A 7,123-nucleotide genomic window follows, 5' to 3' on the forward strand; every position below is an offset into this window, starting at 1 on the left:
GATGGGCCAAGCCTCGCGAGGCGGATGACCCCAAGACCTCCAAGGGGATCGGCCTCCTCAGGTTGGCTCACGAGGAGCGTAGACTTCTATGCAAAGTGCACCTCACGAGGCTCAGCTGATGTGAGCCATGACGACCAAGGCAAGGCAGGCGCCAGTGGGCCCAAAGTACCAGTTTCCTCTTTGGTGCAAAGGAGGCAAGCAGCAGGTGCAGAGTCCCGAGGAACCAGCCAAAGGATTCCATTCTGGTGCAACAAGACCAAGATCGCCAGGACGGCAGGATGGAGGTAATCGCCGAGCCCACCACAGCATCACGACCAGAGGCTTTTGCAAGCGAAGACCACTTTAATCAGGATAGGATGTACTTCTTGTTCCCCTTCAAATCTGGCCATTGTTTGATCCCTTCCCACCAACATTTGGGAAGAGGACCAAGGCCAACAACGTAGAAAGCGAGATATCTGAATGGAGTGAAGCCATTCCTCCTTCGCCAACTCTCTTGAGCTCAAGAACACCTCATCTCCTGAGGTTGTTCATCCACCGCACTAGTTCATCCTCAGCCCCTCGAGGTAATCCACCAAAAGACTGGAGTAGGGTATTACACCGCAAGGTGGCCCGAACCAGGATAAACTGCTGCATCTCTTTGTCCCTTTGAGCTCGACGCGCTACGCGGTGAGGATCGTGAGTAGGCAGGCTGGGTAGGTTGAGATCTCCGCATGCATGTAACATCCCAAATTTCCAATTTGGCATGTTATACATAGATCAACCATGCATATCATATTTTATTGCTTTTTCGTTTGCAATCCTCGAAATCCTAAGCAACTCAAGGACCCTCGAAGAGAGTTGGGGATTTTCTGATTTTCATATTTGAGTTTTATCAAATAATGAAGACGAGGATTTTGATTTTGATTATTTTTCTCTCCGGAAAAATATGTTATTTCAAATAAATAAATGAGGGGAGATAATATGACTTCTCCAAAATAATTGAAATATCGGAGGAAAAATGTTAAAATCATTATTTGGTTTTTATTTGATTTTATTCGGAATTTTATTTGCCCTAGAAAAATTTGCATGTTTTAAAAAGTTGCATTTTAGGGGCCAAGAAAAGTTCATCTCTTTCTAAATATTCCATTTAGACGGAGAAAACTTGTTTTGGAATTTTTAGATTTTCATTTATTTTCCTAGGATTTTTCTAAGTCGGCGGAACGCTTAAAAAAAAGAACCCGCGCCCGACCGAGCCAAGGGCCCAGCCAGGCCGGCCCGCCTCGCCGCCGCCTCCCTGCGCTCGCCGCCTTGCGCCGCACAGACGCCGAGGGGAGTCCGAGCCAGACTCCTCCCCGGGCGCCCCCTTCCCCAAGCCGGAGCCGCCGCCCCACCTTAAATACCGCCGCCCCGCCGCCCTCACCACCACCCGCCACCACCGCCGCCGCCTCCCGCCCGCCGAGCAGCACCCGAGCCGAGCCGCCGCCGCCCGCACCCTGCCCGAGCCACCGCCGCCACCTCCCGCGCCACCCGGCCTCTCGCCGAGCCCCGCCTCCCCTCGCCGAGCCCCGCCGGAGCCGCCCGCCCTGCCGGACGACCTCGCCGGAGGTAGCCACCCCGCCGCCAGTTTTTTTTCCGAATAAAACCCCTTCGGTTTTTTTTAGAAAACCCTAGTTCGTTTTTTATATAGATCAGTTTTATTCTTCGGTTTATTTACTTAGCGAGCATTCGCTCGTTCATTCGTTTTAACGAACGTGTTCATCGTTTAGTTTCTTCTAACGAACGTTTGTTCGTTTAGCCGTTCGTCATTTTTCTTTTTATCGGATTTATTCCGCGATTATTCTTATCGCGATTTCTGATCCGATGTTCGAACCTATTTATCTTTTCGCTCGTTTATAGGAATCAGGCGATTCAAGCGCCTGGAGTTTCATCTCGAAACCCTCTTTCCGAATAATCAACTCAAACTAGTTTTTGTTTCTGTAAAATTTGACCCTAGTTCAGATTAGTAAACGGATCTTATTTCTTTCGCCGTTTCAGTTTCGTTGCTCTGTTTGATTTGATTCTTTTTGCGAACCGGAGTTATTAAGTTGAACTCTCCGGTCAAACTCTTTTATTTGGAGTTTTACTTGTGCATCTTTGCTTGTTCATTATGTAGGTTATTGTTTGTTTGCGATAAAATTCCCGGAGTGCGAAACGTGTTACTACGAGTCTCTAGGATTCACGGATCGTCAGCAAGGCAAGTAACACATTGATCATACTCTTTCCATACCAAGTTTTTATGCATTAGTTTCAATCCTCAAACATTGCATGACTAGGATGTCTTTAACTTGTGGGTAGGGAAGTAGTTGCTGAGGTAGAACCTATTGCCCTATTTATTATCAAACCCTTGGGAGTTACTTCTACACGTTGCTTATATTGCCATGCTATGCTCGTAGGCGTGGATTGGGTTTGAGTGTTTCCATGACAGATGTGAGATTTTAATTAATGGTTTACTTAAGGTGGCAACTTTAATACACATCTGGGTGGATTGAGGCACCTGGGGTATCCAGTGATTGCCTTTTCTTTGGAAATCCTGGGGTTACCGTGTGATCTTCCTATGGACCGCCACCCAGGCTCAAGGGGAACTGAGTTTATTCATGCTAGAAACTTCCGTGTGCAGCCACAAGCTATTATGGGCTCTAGCATAGTTGAGTAAGTTACGTGAAGCTCTTGAAGAGGTAGATCAGCAGGTAGTGGGTTTTGTAGGTTTGGTATGGTCTACCCGGAGTAGAGAGTTAATGTTTCTGAAAGGCTGTGTCTCGGTCATCCGTTTCTCAAACACCATGTAGTGCGAGAAATCAACGGAGGCGATCGAGTCTTGTGGGGAAAAGTGCGCAAACCTCTGCAGAGTGTACAATCTAATCATGGTTAGCCGTGTCCCCGGTTATGGACAATTCTGAGTATCTAGTACTTGAGTATTCACATGTATCTCATCACTCTAAATTAATATTGCTGGGATGTTAATTATCTTAATTGGGATCATTGAGTTGGGGTTACCTTCTCAATGATGTTTCAACCACCATGATAGTTAAATTAGAAATATATTCCTTTGTTGAAGGAAAAAATGGCTTTTCACAAAAATTGTAACCATAGAGCTTTCTACCAGCCAAGTATGCATGTAGTGGTAGCATTACTCTGTTATTGCTCTTTTGTGTTACATTGCCAACATATTCCATGTGCTGACCCGTTCTCCGGCTGCAATGTATTATGTTGCAGACTTTTCAGACGAGGAGTAAGGTTCGATAGGTCGTTGCCGTGCAGCTCAGCTATGCCGTTGGAGTTGATGGACTCACTTTGTCTTCCAAGCCTTCCGCTGTTATCACATTAGATGGCCTTAAGCCATATTATTGTAATAAGTTTTCTTTTGAGACATTCGATGTAATAAGTGTGTGATTGCTACTCTGTTATAAATCCTTCGAGTACTGTGTGTGTCAGCATTACCGATCCAGGGATGACAGGGAAGCACAGAGACTTGACCATCTGAGGTCGGGTCGCTACAAGATGGTATCAGAGCACACACTGAGTGTAGGACACGACCACTAAGATAAACCATAGGTCACTCTTCTCTACTCATTTCTGACTCCTCTCCATTTTCCACTCTTTAGGATGAAGGAGATGAAGAACAGGTTTGCACAACCGGATGAAGACACACCTTTTGGACGCCACGTGAAGGAAGTCACTAGGTACTTGAATATTGGAATACCAAGCTTCACTGGGACGTACAACGCCACTTTACCAGAAGAAGAGCGCTGGATGATTCAAGTACGAGTTCCGGGAAGGACATTCTCGCCAACTTCCAAACCCATAGAGTTTTCTTTCAAAGCACCCACTTGGAGCCTTGGCAAGAGTATGGCAGCTCATATTACCATGGGGCGCATTGGAGAAGTCTACAACAGGGACCTTAAAGACACCACCTATCAAATATGTGGGCGCCGAGATGAACAATGGGAGATGACCAGCACCACGAAGGATAGATCTGTCGCAGCTTTTATCCAGGAGCTAAACCAGCACATTCGATGTCAGGAGAACCAGATGTGCGCAGACATGATGGAGATGAAGAAGGCGAAAACTAGGATCATCGAGCTGGAGGAAGAACTCAAGTTTACACGCAATGGATATGAGGAGGAAATCAAGACCCTACTTGAGAAAAATGACGACCTAGTCGAGAAGATCGGAGACTTCATGGGAGGACCAGCCCCAGGAGAAGAGGAAGGAGATCCCACTTGTCCGGACAATTACATCATCATTGACGACACCGATTCAGATCCAAGTGATGATGACTACGAATATGAAGCTGGAGCAGACATCATGGAGTCTTCCACCGATCAAAATTTTTAGATGACCACCATATAATAGTAGTATTCCCCCATGTAACTACTAGTAGTTGAGCACTTTTGTGATAGTCCCAGACCGTTTTGTATGCCCTTGCTTGATTGATTGAATGAATGCTTGTGTTTGCCTCATATGCATATGGGTAGTGTTTCTCCCCTAGATCTTTTTCTATTCTAATCTCTTCCATCTAAACCCATCAGATGCCTCCGAGAAGAGACCCCGATTTTGTTTTTCCACCGGAGATCACCCAGTTGATCCAGCAGCAGAATGCCTTGATGCAATTGCTAGTTCAGAACCAAGGCAATGCCAACAACAACAATGCCAACAACAACCCGCCGCCAATGGATAACCTAGCCCATTTCTTAAGGTTACAGCCGCCGGTGTTTTCCAGTAGCACCGAGCCAATAGTTGCAGATGATTGGATACGCCGTATTGGAAGGGAGTTAACCACCGCAGGATGCACAGATGCTCAGAAGGTGCATTTTGCCGCACACCAACTGGACGGACCTGCAGCAGCATGGTGGGAGAATTTCACAGCCACCTATCCTATCGACACTGTCACATGGGCCCAGTTTCAGCAGGCTTTTCATACTGCCCATGTCTCGACTGGAGCTATGCAGATGAAGAAGCGTGAGTTTCGCAATTTACGCCAGGGGAACCGTACTGTTGGCCAGTACGTGGGTGAGTTTAGCAAGTTATCACGCTATGCCCCTGATGATGTGGCCAGAGATGCCGCGAAGCAAGAGAAGTTTATAGAAGGGCTTAATGATGAGATGAGCATGCAGTTGATGGTGGCAACCTTCAACAACTACCAGGAGTTGGTAGATAAGGCTTTAATGATTGAAGGAAAGCAGCAGCAAATTGAGAGCCGAAAGAGGAAGTATGGACAAGGGAAATACAACTCAGGAGCTCACCAGAAGCCTCGCTTAACCCCAAACACGGGAGGACTTGTTCATAACCATGGAGGTCATAACCATTCTGGAGGAGGATCGCATAACCATAATGGTGCGAAGAACGGGAATGGGAACGGAGCCAACAATAATCAGAATCGCTCTAACCCATCTACACCCGCAAAGAGGGACTTAAGCCAAGTTATTTGCTATAAGTGCGGGAAGACAGGGCACTATGCCAATGACTGCCCTAAAGGAAAGAATGGAAACAGAAATGGGAGCGCTGGGAAGAAGCCCAATCCATTCAACAAAGGACAAGTGAACCACGTTAACATGGAGGAAGTTGAAGAGCAGCCGGACGCGGTAATAGGTAAGTTTTTGGTACAGTCGTTTACCGCTATTGTTCTTTTCGATACTGGTGCATCACATTCATACATATCAAGGGGATTTGTGGAAAAGTTTAAGTTACCAACCCAAACCCTTAGGACCCCTCTTTTAGTGAGCTCACCTGGAGCAGAGTACATGGCTAGCAGATGGTGCACCCAGATACCCCTAATCATATGCACGCATGTTTTTCCGTCTGACCTAATCATCTTGGAGTCGCAAGGATTGGATGTGATATTAGGTATGGACTGGATGTCAAAGTATGGAGGAAGTATTGACTGTGCTAGCCAGTCAATTTATCTTACCACCCCAGAGGGAAAAAGGATTAAGTATGTATCTAGGCATGTGCCTAGGAGGAGCCAAGTAAACGCCCTCACGGGAGTTGTACAGGAGGAAGTACCTGTAGTAAAGGATTTTCCGGATGTTTTCCCCGAAGAGTTACCGGGTATGCCACCGGATCGAGACATCGAGTTTTTGATAGAGCTATTGCCAGGTACAGGGCCAATATCCAAGAGACCCTATCGGATGCCAGCAAATGACCTGGAGGAAATTAAGAAGCAGATCAAAGAGTTGTTGGAGAAAGGTTACATTCGTAGAAGTTCATCACCTTGGGGAGCCCCAGTACTTTTGGTGGAGAAGAAGGATAAATCCCTGAGGATGGTTGTTGATTACCGAGCTCTGAATGAAGTAACGATAAAGAACAAGTATCCCTTACCGATGATTAATGATCTATTTGATCAGTTACAAGGAGCTAAGGTGTTTTCGAAGATTGATCTACGATCAGGATACCATCAGTTGAAGATCCGAGAGAAGGATATACCAAAGACAGCGTTTACCACACAGTATGGATTATATGAGTATACGGTCATGTCATTTGGACTGACTAACGCCCCTGCCTATTTCATGAGTATGATGAACAAGGTGTTCATGGAGTATTTGGACAAGTTTGTTGTGGTATTTATTGATGATATTATGATATACTCAAAGAACAAAGAGGAGCACGCGGAACACATGCATTTGGTTCTCGAGAAACTCAGGGAACACCAGTTATACGCCAAATTCAGCAAGTGCGAGTTTTGGTTGAAAGAAGTTGGATTTCTTGGGCATGTTATATCAGGAGAGGGTATAGCAGTAGATCCCAGTAAGGTTCAGTCGGTCACTGAATGGTTGGCACCCACTTCAGTTGGCGAGATCCGCAGTTTCCTTGGACTGGCAGGATATTATCGGAGATTCATTGAGAATTTTTCCAAGATTGCTAAGCCAATGACTGAATTGTTAAAGAAGGATACTAGGTTCAAATGGACGGAGGATTGCGAGATAAGCTTTCAGGAGTTGAAGAAACGATTGACTACAGCCCCAGTGCTGACCTTGCCAGATATACAGAAGGAGTTTCAAGTGTATTGTGACGCCTCTCGCTTGGGACTTGGATGTGTGCTTATGCAGGACGGAAAAGTTGTTTCGTATGCCTCACGACAACTGAAGCCACACGAGTTGAACTATGC

Source organism: Triticum aestivum, chromosome 6B (assembly GCF_018294505.1).
Source record: "Triticum aestivum cultivar Chinese Spring chromosome 6B, IWGSC CS RefSeq v2.1, whole genome shotgun sequence".
NCBI classification, from domain to species: Eukaryota; Viridiplantae; Streptophyta; class Magnoliopsida; order Poales; family Poaceae; genus Triticum; species Triticum aestivum.